Source organism: Fukomys damarensis, unplaced genomic scaffold (genome assembly GCF_012274545.1).
Source record: "Fukomys damarensis isolate Sample0158 unplaced genomic scaffold, DMR_v1.0_HiC HiC_scaffold_21, whole genome shotgun sequence".
In the NCBI taxonomy this organism is placed as follows: domain Eukaryota; kingdom Metazoa; phylum Chordata; class Mammalia; order Rodentia; family Bathyergidae; genus Fukomys; species Fukomys damarensis.
The window spans coordinates 25,757,402-25,772,588 of record NW_022900933.1 but is presented as its reverse complement, the minus strand read 5'-3'; the positions used below and the strand labels follow the sequence as shown (position 1 = coordinate 25,772,588).

Genomic DNA, 15,187 nt, shown 5'->3' with positions numbered 1-15,187 from the left:
ATTTTGTGTGTGTGTGTGTGTGTGTGTGTGTGTGCCTCATATCAACCTGGGGTTACTGGTAACACTATTGTACAGAAAGTGTAGAACATTTCACATTCACCTTAAATATTCTGTTTTGTTTTGTAGTTCAAACTGGGCTTGAACTTAACTTAATATGTATTTTAGGCTGGCCTTGAACCTTCGGAGATCCTCCTGCCTCAACCTCCTGTGTTCTGAGTTTATAGCCACGTGCCACCACAAGGGGTGTTAAAATTTCTTTTGAAATGCACAGATCTCAAGGGCAAGACCAAGGTTAGTCTTTATCATAACAAATTGATATCTATTAAAATGTTTTCACTTATTAAAACACCTTACATATTGAGTTTCACAGATAAGCCAAACAAATATGTGAAAAGAATAAAATAAATACCTCAAATTCAAGGTAATTACATATTAGAAGAGATAACAAGGGTTCCTTGGAATGGATGAGGGGTTGTCCAGGGACTGACATATGTAATTCTGAACTCTTTCACTATTTACAATTTTCACACTGATTTATTCTAATTGAAAATGGGCATCAAGGATGCCTATAGAAAAAGAATGGGAAATGGAGATGAAATATAAAAGTTAAAATACATACACAGGTGAATTATGGATTAGTGAAATAAAATTTTGAAGGGCAACTGTATGTAACTTTCTTTGGGATTGTGGAAAACAAGCAAACTAATTTTATTAACAGTAGTATCATTTCCCTTATCTTTATTTCTCTTCCTTCCTTCCTTCTTTCCGCTATATATTTTCATTTTCTACAAAGTTCCTGGAGCACCCAAGTATTACAATATGAAGGGACTTTCAGGTATTTTGACTACAATGTGTTCTCCATTGGCAAAAGCTTAAGCCAGGCATGATGGTGCACACTTGTAATTCCTGCACTTGGGACTCTGAAGCAAGAGGATTGTTGTGGGTTCAAGGCCAGTCTGAGATATATAGTAAGCTCAAGGCCTTCCTGAACTACATGGTGAGAGCCTTTCTCAAAAGGTGGGGGAAAAAAGGAAAAGACATACTCAAGAAAAGCAAATGTAATACAAAAAAATAGAGATTAATTTTTTAAAAGCCATTAGCATGCTACCATTTGGTTTATTGTTTGCTTTCTATGAGGAAGCTACCTTAGATACTATTCCTTTCTACATAGTGAACAATATTTTATTTTTAAATGTGCATACATCTTCTCATGAAGCTTCAAGTAAAAAATTCAAAAATACACTTCATTTTATTATATAAAACAATTTTCAAAACTGAGGACTTGTTTACCTGGAGCACTAAGTATTTTCCTATTCCTTATACCTTATTTCAAGGGCAATCAAGCCAAAGCTCATTCATGTGAAAAAGTATTGGAAACAAATTACCACACATTGTTGGTGGAATTATTTGCAGAAAATTCTTACCTAGGTACATATTTTTGATTCAACAGATCCAAAAATGTTATGCCTTTTTTAAACAAAAGGTAACACTTTAGCTGGTTAGGTGCATTTTGTGTTGCTGTATCTCAGTGTTAGAGTACATTAAACCATGTCTTTCAATCTAGAAAACATTCAATGGTGTGATAGAAATTCCACAGAAGTGGGAGAACTTCTCTAGTTGGCCACTAAGCACAAAGGACACGGGTAGGTGGATCAGCTTTCCTCAGACTCCACAAAATTAAATTTGAATATTTTTGCATTCTATTGGTACTGTGAAAACTGAATTGAAATATTTTATAGACTATATCTGGTACATGAGAGTCTCCAGTAAGAGCACAAACACAAAATCAACATGAGTCATAATGGAGACATGGTAGGACCTAAAAGGGAAAATTGTTGTGATATAAGGCATGTCTTTGACAGTTTTCCTTTTGGTATGAACACATAGCCCAGAATTATCTGAAGGGAATTTTGAGAAATAGTAGTCCTAGAAAAATCTAAGAAGGGAAAAAGTGGGCTCTGTGTTCAACAGCACTTTAAAAATTTTGTCAGAGATAAAACATATTTAAAGTTTGCCAAAATGTTCTTCATTTATTTGACTGAGCAGTCCTCTTATTACCTAATGCATCTAATAAAAATATAATTTATTATTAACAAGAGTTTTATAGAACACAGTTTGGGAAACACTTTTATTTAACAGATTCTTATAAATGAAATTTTATCATGAATTTAAAAGAGTTTTTGGAACTAGGAAATGAAGATGTAATATGTTATTCACTACACACCTCTAGCTGTGACTCATCTTCAAATGAACATTTTAACGATTCAAAGCACAGCGATAACTTGTATTTGTATTTATTTTTCAGCAAGACATTTGTTGCTATATTTTAGAAATACATAATAACATTCTTCTTAGAGTATTTGTACATGATATATCTTGCTTCTTTTTTTTTCCCAATTCTCCCTTTCTCATATTTTCCATTTTTTTCTTCAAATTTTCTTTCTTTTTTCATATTCCTTTTTTGCCGTCCTTCTCAATTATTCCAGTTCTCATCTGAACATATTGTTCCCATTTCCCAACTCACAACTTGAGGCAGGATCTGACAAGGAAAGTTTGATGACTACCTTACATGTGAGTGAGTGATAGAGACATATATTCATATTTCAAGTATATGTAGGTGTGCATGAACACTTCTGTACATATACAGTCCATTAACTAGTATTCATGCCCTTCCTTTCTCAGAATAATTCAGTGCAACTACAACTTCTGAATGGTTCATTTGTCTTCTGCACCATAATACCCACTGAAAACAATAGTAATCACATTCAAAAATGAGAAGTCATTGGGCTGTTTCATATAGATATTTGTACAAATCCCTCTACTTGAGTGCAAGTGATGCTTATGCCTTAATTCTATCTCATGAAATATGGCCTGGTGAGGGGTTTCATTGCTTTGACTAAGGTTTAAGTAAGTTGATTCTGAGTCAATCATCTTGGATAAGCATAGTCAAATCCAGTGAAAGCCTTTGAAAGAGTTGCCCTGGCTCTCCTTCCAGCAGGCAGTTTGTCTGCCAACCTTTAAGAACCAATCCCCCATAAACTCAGCAGTCAAAAGTAATTGACTTGTCAACCACCAAAATGACTTTGGAAGAAGCTAGTTTCTCTAGTCTCAGTTTCTCCAGTGACAACACCTCTATGACAAATCTTTGACTGCACTGCTAGGAGAGCAAGAACAGAGAACCAGTTTTTCTACACCTGGACCCTTGAGTTTTAGATGCTGTGGGAAATAAATGCAGGGTGTCTCCTAATACTAAGTTGGTAGATATCTATTAAATGGCAATGGAAAACTAGTGCGATGGTGAATATGAGTTGGAACCCCAGCAGTCTGGTTTTCTGGCTTTCATTCCTAATCTCTGACATCCAATAGGCTTTCAGTGACACACTTTGGGCTGTAGACATACAAACGTGTATAATGGCTTGACTCACATTATTTTCATATTGCAATGGTGTAAAATGAAATGTTTAGCAGAAATTGTACTTTAAACTTTGAATTTTCATCTTCCTTGCTTAGTGACATACTGTATGACACTTTCTTATGACGTTGAGCAGTGGCCACAAACTGTGGCTCCCAGTCAGCCATATGATCACACGGTAAACAACAGATGTCCTCCTATATAACTTTTTCCTAGGTGACATGTTTAGTCGGTTAGGTATATTCAATACTTTTATAATTTCTCATGGATTTATTACTTTGAGTTTAGATATAACAGTAACGCTATGTTAATTCTCCTATAAATCAATTGTTGAAGCTAAGTGATTTATAAAGAACATTTTTTTTTTTTTGCAGCTCAATAGTCTGGAGAGATCAAGATCAATATGCCAGCAAGTTTAGTTGTCTGGGGAGGGGCTCTCTGATTCCAAGATGGCAACTGTCACTGTCATCTCTGGACAGGAGAAATGCATGAAGGGTGTGAGGAAAAAATCTCTCTCTCTGTCTCTGTCTCTCTCTCTTTCTCTCTCTCTTTCTCTCTCTCTCTCTCTCTGTCTCCCTTTTAGGAGTGCACCTACTAGTATTTCAAAAGGCAATGCTGTCACCACTCAATTATTAAAAATCTGACTTTTTATTAATATTGGATTGAGGTAAGATTTCAACATGAATTTTATGGGATCAGAACCATTGTATATATATACATATATTATACACATATATACATATAATGGTGATACTCATCATAGAGTATTTGCACATGACATATCTTGCTTCTTCTTCTTTCCCGCATTCCCCCTTCCTTATGTCCAAAGGCATTGTTTCCTTTTTTTCCTTGGATTTTCTTTTTTCATATCCATTCTTTGTTTTCCTTTTCAATTATTCCCCTTCTCTTGTGAACATTTTCTTCCCATTTCCCAATATTTATTGTACATGTTAGTCCTTATTTGCACTTTTGCTTTCTCACACCAGAGAAACAATGTGCATTTAATGTAAACATGTGCATTTGATTTAGTTCACTTATGAATATGGTCTCAAGTTGCATTCATTTAGTTACAAATGCCTCAAGTTCTTCCTTCTTTATGGCAGAGTAGAACTTCATTGTATAAAAAATCCACGTCTTGATCCATTCATCAGATGGGCATTCGGGCTGTTTACAAGATGTAGCTATGACAAATTGTGCCTCTATGAATATGGGTGTGCGTATATGGCTGTGATATGATGCCTCTGATTCTTTCAGAAAGATACCAAGAAGGGGAATGGCTGGGTCAACTAGAACCTTTAGTTTTAGTACTTTGAGAAATTTCCACAGTAGTTGCACCAGTCTACACTCCCACCAACAGAGGGGAAGTGCTCCCTTTCTCCCACATCCCCACCAGCATTTGTTATTGGTTGATTTCTTGATAACAGTCTCTTTCTGGAATGAGATGTAATATAAACATTGCTTTAATTTGCATCTCTCAAATGACCAGTGATGTTTTCCATATATTTATTTGCTCTTACTACCTTTTCCTCTGAGTAGTGTCTATTCATTTAAGATGTTAATTTTTGGATCTGGTCTTTAAATTTGCTGGATCTGTTATTTTTGAGTTCATTATATAGTCTACATTACTATCTAGAATTCTTTGTCTGAGGAACAGCTGGTAAAATTTTTCCACACTGTGGGTTGTCTCTTAATTCTGTTTATAGTTTCTCTTGCTGTACAAAGCTTTTTAATAAGATGAGTTTGCAGTTGCTGATTCTTTGTGTTAGTGAGGTTTCGTTCATAAATTATTTTCCTATACCAATATCTTTAAGATTTTTACCTATTCTATCTTCCAGCAGGTTTAGTGATTCATTTCAATTTTAGTTTAGTGCATGGTGAAAGATCTGAGTCCAGTTTTAATCTTCAGCAAGTAGAAAGCTAGTTTTTCTAGCACCACTTATTATAAAGACTATCTTCCAGGGAAGGTGCTTGGCTCCTTTTTCAAAAATAAGGTGGCTTAGTAAGTCTGGAGTTGTTTATACATCTTTCAATCTGTTCCACTGATCTTCAGGTTTATTTATTTATTTATTTATTTATTTATTTATTTATTTATGCATGCCAGTATCATGATATTTTTATCACAGTAGCTCTGTAGTATAATTTCAAGTCAAGGATGTTGATGCTTTTGCCTTGTCTTTGTTGCCCAGAATTGTCTTTACTAGTCTAGGTCACTTCTGACCTAATTAATTTTAGGATTTTTTTTCCTAATTCTGTGAGATATACTTTTGAAATTGGGATTGGGATTATATTAAATTGGTATAACAATTATGGAAGTATGGCCATTTTCTCTTTATTAGCTCTTCCAAACGAACAAGGGATATCTTTCCATTTTCTGACATCCTCTTCGGTCTCCATTTTTAGAGTAATGTAGTTTTCAATGTAAAGTTCTTTTACTTTCTTTGTTAGATTGATTGCTAGGTATTTCATTATTTTGGTTGCTATTGTGAAAGGTGTTGTTCTCTAATTTTTCTGTCAGTGAGATTGTTATTCGTGTACAGAAATGCTGTTGATTTTTGCATGCTGACTTTGTATCCAGCTATGATACTAAATTTGATTATTAAATCAGGAAGTCTTTGGGTACCGCTTTCTGTGTATTGGATTTTTTGTTTTGTTTTTTATTTCTTCTCTATATAATGTTTAGAGGTATTTACAAAAATTAGACACTATGCCAGATAGACTTGAACTAACAATATTTAGTATATGGTTGTGGTTTTTTCCTTACTGACTTGAATTACTTTAGGACGCTGCATGTTGTTTCCTGCATCCATTTTCATTGTGACTTTGGGGGTATTTTATCCAAATTCCAACTGGAAGAAGTGAAATTTATTAATTGTATCATATGAGGATGACTATCAGAGAGACTTCCCTCAAATAAAAGCATTCACAAAAAAATACCTAAATGCATGAAATCCATTTCAAAGCTCACTTTAGTGCTTATTCAGTGCTGAGTGCTATTAATCATCACAGATTCCTTAAATATCTATTCCTTTTCTCTTTTAACAATCCAAAGTGAATGCTAGTGCGTTGCATGATTGCCTTTCTGACCATAAGACCAAAACACTTAAAAGTCTCTATTTATTGGGCTGTTCCATAAACTCTGGTTTCTTCTGGGTCTTTAAATCCATATTCATGGGCTGGCTGTATGTCTTCGGTATGCTAAGGAACAAAGAAAATGTCAGATGCTTTCAATTGTGTGTGTGTGTGTGTGTGTGTGTGTGTGTGTGTGTGTTTTATTCTCCCAGATGATACCATGTCAAATGCAGCCATCAGAAAAACAAGGTAGGTTTCTGTCTTTGTACTTGGCTCTCATTTAAGGAGTCGTATTTTTTAAAAGTAGCATAATACTTAATTTATCTCTTCAGCTAAATACTCCTTATAAATGCATTGCTGCATCTACCAAGAATTTAGGAACATTAATCCTCTCATGTCAGCCCTCTTTTCTAAACACACATTGCAAAGAACTGCTAATTTCATTTTCTTTCTGTTTAGTTTTATGTCTTCCTTCTTGGATTTCTGTTAACAGTCTTCTCTTGCATATGGCACACATGATTGTAGAATAGGCAGACCAGCTTGAGTAAAATAAGATTAAAAATAAGCCACAGGGTACCAAGCTCCAAACTTTTTGGGAAGTCCTCAATGGCTTTCCTTTCCTTTCCTTTCCTGTCCTGTCTTTTCCTTTTCTTTCCTTTGTTTTCCTTTCCTTTCCTTTCCTTTCTCACATGTCTGTGATTCCTATTTGGAAACAGGTATTGAATGTTCCAAAATATCCAGATAAGAAAAATGGCACTGTTCACCAGATCAAAGAGATGAATAGGAGGTATGAATTATGGAAAGTTATTAATCTTGGGAGATTTACAAAGGTTTTGCTGGAAAAGGAATGTTTCAAAAGATGAGAATTACCTGATGCACTTAACTAACAGAGGAACTTGACAACTTCTTTTTGACATTGTATTACAGACACTAAACACAACAGGCCACAGAGGAAGGAGTAAAACCCTCAAAGCCAAATATTTAAGTCATAGCTACTCAGGGAGCCATAGAAATAAAATGAAGTTTGCTAATGAAATCCCTTTGGCATTATCTTCCTTCTAAATGTTTTCAAAACACATGGAACAGTCTATATCCCTAAGGATTGCTTTTCTCTATTTGATTTATGTGTTTACAGATGCTCAACTATTCATTGTATTTTCTATTATAAGAAAAAATTCATAGCATGCATATGGTTCAAGTCTAGGTGATTTAGCAGAATGATTCAAGATGTGGGTGTAGAAAACTTTAATATTTGGATGATAGTTCACTCTGTGACAAGGGGGAGACTCTCAAAAGCACAACAGAAAAGAGAGGGTGTATGCTGTCCTAAAACTGCTAACCCAGCTTTGGAGGTATGACAGTGTCTCTCCTTTTTGCTCTTTGGATAAGAATTAATTGGGAAGTATATCAAAGAATATTAGACATTCACAAGGCAGGTGAGAAGTATGAACCAACTGGAGTTTGTCACTGACCCAGATAGCACCTCAAGGGGAGACTCAGGATAAATCTGGCCTCTTTCCAGAATGGAAGACGATGTCTGCCTGAAGATCTCAAGTAGAAAAGGACATTCAGCCAGTGGGTCACAATGTAGTCTCTGTTGATGAGGATGAAATGATATCTGAGAACACCAGAAAAATCTTCAGGCCTTCAGAATATACTAAATCTGTGATAGGTCTTCATCCAGAAGATGTAGGGCATGAAAGCAGCTCCACGGGAGACAGAAGGAAATCTGTCCCAGGGCTCAGTGTGAATATGGAAGAGGAAGAAGTGGAGGAGGAAGAAGAAGAAGACATTGACCACTTGTTGAAGTTGCATCGCCAGAAACAGCGTGCAAAGTGGCTCCGCCATGAGTACCGCTGGCAGCATGCTGAGCTTCTTTTCGCTGACACTTGAGAAGCAAACACAGACTCCGGTATCCATGTGCCACCAACTATCCTTTGCAGATGAAGCCAAGAAGCACTCTAACCCATACATGAAGATGTATCTTCTGCCTAACAAGTCCCACCAAGGTAAAAAAAAAAAAAAAAAATCAGCATCAAGCGGGACACTGTCAATCCATTATATGATGAAATCCTCAGGTATGAAATTCCAGAATTGCTTCTGGCTCAGAGGACCTTGAAGGTTTCAGTGTGGCACCATGGTCAGTGTGGCAGAAACACTTTTCTTGGAGAGGCAGAGGTTCATATGGATTCCTGGAAGCTTGATTAGAAGCTGGATCATTGCCTCCCTTTACGTGGAAAGATCAGGATTGAATTGCTGACTGACTTGTCATCGCTCAAAGACGAGTTGGCTGAAATACATTCCATCCTCCAAACTTCCTGTTGGAGGTAATTGGAAAAAAAAAAGTAAAGGTTGTGGAAGGAGGAGAACTCCAGGTATGGATTAAAGAAGCCAAGAATGTGACACCTGCCAAATCAGGAGGAACTTCAGACAGCTTTGTCAAGGGACACCTCCTTCCTGTGAGAAACAGGACCCATAAGCATAAAACTCCTGCGATGAAGAAGACTCTAAATCCCCATTACAAGCACACATCTGTGTATAGTGGCATGAAATGGGCAGATCTACAACACATGTGCCTGGAACTCACTGTGTGGGATCAAGAACCCCTGACCAGCAATGACTTCCTAGAAGGGGTCAGGCTGAGTGTTAGCACTGGGACCAGTGATGTGGAAATAGTGGACTGGATGGACTCAGCTGGGTAGGAAGTGAGCCTGTGGCAGAAGATAAAACAGTACCCAGGGTCTTGGGCAGAAGGGACTCTGCAACTCTGTTCCTCGACGGCCAAGCAGAAACTGGGTTTATGAGTCCCCGTCATCCTCTACAGCTCCAGACCTATCCAGAGCAAGTTAGAGGAATTGAAGAAACCAAGAACAAAGTTTTCTAATTTAAATGTGTGTGTTGAGTGTTTGTGTGCAAACTTGTATTTCTGCAAGTCTTAGTCTGCTAGCTTGAGAGATGAAGACTTAATCGTCTTCATAGAACAGACTTAAGAATAAAGGTCTATAGAAAATTTTTTGAAAAAAAAGAAAAAAGAAATGTACTCACATTTTTAAAAGCTCAACATAAAAATGAAAAAATAGTCTTTATTTCCACAGAGAAAATCACACCTTCCCTTTCTATTTTCTCCATCTTTCTCTTCTGCAAAATGGGCACAGGGTAATATTTCTTTTGTAAAAGGCAGCAAAAATGTAAAAAACAAACTGTACGGTGGCCTGCCTCGCAAGCACAAGGACCCGAGTTCAATCCCCGGTACCAAACAAACAAAGAAACAAACAAAACTGTACAAGCACAGGGACAAAACCAGTACTTACCCCCTGCATCCCATCAGCAGACACTAGAAAGTGTAGGGAGCCAGTCTACATGGGCTCTTGCTCTACAGGGCACAGTGCTATGATGTTCAATTCTTTTCAACACCATGCAAGCCAAGCAGCGCATGGGTGTCCTTGTCAGCCACCACTGTGCAACTTCATGTTGAAAAAGGTGCTGTAGGACAGGAAAGATAAGAAGTTTTAGGAAGTTAATGGAGCTGTTCTTCATGGTTCAGTAGGAGGTTCCAGATCGAAGCTCCTACACAGAGCCCAGATTTGATTCATTTGCTAAATGCTAAATCCATTCTATTTGCATAGTATGTGCTCTGAAGCTTTTTCAACTGGAACTGATTTTGTATTTGAGAGCAAAAGAAGAATGTATTCTGGCAAGCTGATGTTTCCGTCTGTGAAAAGCTGCCTTAAAAGGGGGCTGACAAACACCCATCTTGGCCCTTTAGCATTTTTCTATGCGTTGAATGGGCTTTAGCAGCATAGATCACTTTTATTGCAGAATGTAATATGTTTGATAATAAACTTTTAAGCTCTCTTTATTGGCCTGCACATACAAAACCATTACTTTCTTGGCTAACACCAATATCTTATCTAATGGGAAAGATAGAATGGTTTCAGTAAGAAACTTTAAAGAGTACCTGATACTTGGGATAAAAGAGTAATCAAATCACCTAGTATTTACTTTCTCTGGTGTTCCTGGAATTATAACATTGACTGATACTTCCTTTACCCATCTCATACATAAGCATGTTGTGTATTTGTGTGTATTGTCAGCTCAAAATAGTTGTTTCCTTAGCATTTGAAAAAGATTTTACAGCCTGAGCAGAAAATATCTGATAATTGCAGGAGATTTTAGAAGGACAGGAAAAAAGCGGGAGCTCTGGATGCTGCAATATTTGAAAGTGGATGATGATTACTAGATAATTTATGAGTAGTTGTCCTCATTTAAATGTAGATATGACAAATGAAGAGTATATTTTAATGCTAGATGGGCAATTAATGCTTACAATGCTTCATTACTTCTAATAAAGCTTTACCTTCACTAGACCATTGGCACATAAAATAAACTTGTGAGTCCTGGTGGGGAAAATGGTGAGTGTGTGTGTGTGTGTGTGTGTGTGCACATGTGTGCACACATGCAGGTGTGTGTAAAAGATATGTTCAGAAATTAGCATCCTGATCTCAGGCATCTGATAGTTTAGCTGAGCTGGAAAGATGTATGCATAGTTCCACAGCTGCTTAGCAGCAGAACAGAATTTCCTGACTTCCTTCCCACTGTGATTTTTTATCACAGTAATAAATATCTTCACTCCTCCAGCATTCATTAGATGCATGCCCTTTTGTGCCATTATTAATCAGTCCATGGTTTATCTGAATTATACTCATTCTTAGGCTGACTTAAAATAAACTTTAGATGTTGATATTCATGTCAAAGTGACTGGTTAAAGATTGACTCAGTGAAATAACGAAGCCTAAGGTTTCTGTTTTGTGGCTGTCAGAGGAAACGTATTCTCATTTTTTCAAAGAATTTCTCTTGGAAAAGGAGAGATATCTTTCTCCTGTAAGTTTCTGTAGCCACCTTGAAGCCACATATGTTCTGCCTCAAGATGTTCAGGAGCCCTTGAAGGCTGCAAAGAGACTGGTGTCGGGGAGAGTTGATGAAGCTACAAAGAATAGCTACTGGGTCAAGTGTTGCCTGACCTTGTTTTTCCTTTGTAACTGGAAAGATTGAAAAGAAATTAGTTCTTTATATAAAAAAGTGAATTTTGTTTGTTTTTTGTCATTCGTGACAGAAATAACTCTAAATGATGTACAGAGTTACATTTGAAGAAACCGAATTTCACACTCTTGATTTATTGCAAGAATTTTAACTGTGTAAGAGACATTTACAAACAATATGTGCTAGCTTTGTGCATTATGTGCTCAGCTTCTTCCCATATATTTTTAAAAACTTGATTCAGAGAACAGGAACACTAATGTGTGGAAGGTTTATGAGATTCTAATTTTAAAAAATGGATTTAGACTTGTGTGTCACATGGTGTTGAATGTGGAATTGAAGAGGGAGGCACTTTCTGTGCAGCATTTGTGCTAGAACTGGCCACTCTGCAAGGAGTGGAAATGTCATGAGCAATGAGAGCCAGGGCCAGTAGCTCAGACACCTGCTCAGGCCAGGGTCATGTCATCATCAGCCAGGGCAAAGGTGAAGCTTCTACAAGTGACTTGGAGAGCAGCTATCATCTGCCCAAAGAGTTTAGATATTGGTGGCAGAACAGGAAGTACATTAAAGTGACATGTGAGAGTGTAGCAGACATATTCTTTTGTCAGTATTTATTTTTTAAAATTTATTTTGCACTGCTAGTGAATGACATGCTGGATGGGTAGTGTGAGCCTATAATCCCAGTACTCTGGGAGGTTGAGGCAAGAGGCTCACAATTTGATCTCAGCCTGACTAACTGAGCCATGTAAAGAAACCATGTCTCAAAATAAACATAATGAAAAAGATTTGGGATGTATCTCTTTGTGAAGGCTCTGTGTTCAAACCACAGTAACTTCTGCACACATGCACACATGAGTGCAAGCACACACACACACACACACACACACACATCCCACAGATCATTTTACTTAAAGCAAAACAATCGAGATGAGCACAGATTAACTTTTCCCAAAGGTATGGCTTGAGCATAGCTTCTTCTTTTCAGACTATACAGGAAAGGAGGAGAGATAGAAGTGTCAATGTACCATAGAGAAACTCGATAACAGTATTTCACCAAGGGATGAATCCAAAATCTTCAGCCATAAAATACTGACTGTGTGTCAAGAATGCAATACAGGGTCTTACCTAGCAAGACAGGAGAGAAAGTTTAATGATCATTATTCTGCAAAAGACATCACTGGAACACATCAAAACTCTCAGTCCCCCAAAATAATCAAAGGTCTATAGAACAGCCACAGTCAAGAGCAGCAAAAGTGAATAGAACAAGATAATGTGATGCAGTATTCTGAATGAGATCCTAAAACAGAAAAATAGAGTTTAAAACAAGGAAATTTGCATAAATTGTGGACTTCAGCTAATAACAATCTATCAATTTCATTTAACTAATTTCAGTGAGTGTATCAGAATGTAAGATAAGGGAAGCAAAGTGGAGAATATATGGAAACTTTCTCTGGTAAATTTAAATTCTCCTGAAACATAAAATCAATTAAACAATAGCAAACTCTTCTATGTCTCAGTTATTCTATTCCTGGGTATAGAGACAACATAAATATGCTTGTAAATGTATAGCATACATGTATGGCAATGTTTATAACATTACTATTCTTCATTGATTTGAACTAGAAGTAACTACAAATCTTTCAGTTATATAACAAATATATATATATATATATATTCACTTAGGTAGATTCACTGTGATACTGTGTACCAATAAGAATGAGTCATCTGCAATCATATGTAACAACACAGAAAAATATCACAACTATACAAAGGAAATCACTTAAGATGAGGTAAATGCTATATGATTCTATTTCTATAAAATTAAAATATCCAAATGATCATCAATACCTACTTTGAGAACATGTATTATTGTAAGATGGAAAACAGAAGAATGAAAAGATTCCTAAATATATATGACTTACCAAAGTTGAATCGAGAAGATGTAAAAATTATAAACAACTCAGTATCAATGAAATTAAAAATGTAATTAAAAACTTACCAACAAAAAAAGGCCCATGTCCTGTTGAGTTCAATGCTGAATTGTACAAGAAATTTAGAGAAGTGCTTATGCCATTACTTCTCACACTTTAATAAAATTGAAAGGAAAGTGAACCTCCCAAATTCATGCCCAGGAGCAAGGATTACATTGATTACAAAAGCAGAGAAGGACCCAACCAAAAAAGAGAACTACAGGTCAGTCTCCCTAATGAACATAAATGAAAAAATCCTCAATAAGATACTGAATGCAGAATGCAGAAGATTGTCAAGAAGATCATACACATTGATCAAGTGGGCTTCATCCCAGGGATGCAAGGATGATTCAACATTCATAAATCAATAAATGTAATACACCATATTAACGGAGTCAAGCACAAAAAGCATGATCATTTCACTAGATGCAGAGATAGATGGTCTTTATCTCAAATGGATAAAAGCTATCTATGAAAAACCAACAGCCAATATCATACCAAATGGACAAAACCTAAAATCCTTCATACTAAAATTAGGAACAAGACAAGGATATCCACTATCACCACTCCTGTTCAATATAGTTTCTGGAAACATTGTCCACATCAGTTCGACAAGAGAAAGAAATAAAAGGTATATAGATAGGAAATAAGAAGTTAAACTGTCAGTATTTGCAGATAACATGGTACACTATATAGAAGTACCATATAATACCCCCAAAAGTCATCTAGACTTAATAAACAAATTCAGTAGAGCTGCTGGATACAAGGTCAACACACAAAAATCAATAGCTTTCCTATATGAATAATAGACTCACTGAGAGAGGAATTGGGCAAACAACTCCTTTCACAATAGCATCCAAAAAATAAAATATTTTGCTATCAGTCTAACAAAGGAAGTGAAAGACCTCTACTCTGAAAACTACAACACTCTGAAAAAAAGAGACTGAAGAGGATATCAAAAGATGGAAATACATACTTTGTTCTTGGGTTTAAGAACCATTATAGTGAAAATGGCCATACTTCCAAAACTGTTATATAGTTTCAATGTAATCTGAATTTAAATTCCAACAGAATATTTCACAGAAAAAGAGAAAATAATCCAAAACTTATTTGGAACAAGAAGAGACCTGGAATAGCAAAAGCAGTTCTAGGCAGCAAAAACAAGGCAGGGCATATCACAATCCCCAATTTGAAGCTATGCTAAAAATCTACTGTGATAAAAACAGCATGGTACTGTCAAGAAACAGATCCAAGGATCAGTGGAATAGATTAGAAGATGCAGCACCAACTTCAAATCTACTCAGCTACCTCATCGTTTTTTTTTTCTTTTACTGAGTTTATTAGTACATTTTAGGCATAAAGTACAATTACATTCATTATTGGGCTCTTGTACTGTTACATGACAGGTCTTGGCTCTCATTTTTCCCCTTGTCCCTGCCCCCCTTCACCCCTCCTGCCCTCCCCATTTACAAACACTTTATTTCCATTTTTTTCATTTTGTCATTTTTTTTCCTTTCCCTTATTACCTTTCCACTACCTTTCCCATTTTCCCTACACCTTTAGCCCTTTTCTTCCTATTTCACATGGTCAAATATCTCATTAGGACCTTATGTACTATTATAGCTTTTCACACCAGAGAAACTAATCAGTATTTACACATGTGTGACTTATTTATTTCACTTACGAGTATATCCTCAAT

At 36.3% G+C, this 15,187-nt stretch overlaps 1 pseudogene; it reads left to right on the top strand.

Annotated features, from left to right (window-relative positions):
• The first annotated feature begins 3,861 nt into the window (after positions 1-3,861).
• On the top strand, positions 3,862-9,285 carry LOC104856826 (annotated as a pseudogene).
• The last annotated feature ends 5,902 nt before the right edge of the window (positions 9,286-15,187 follow it).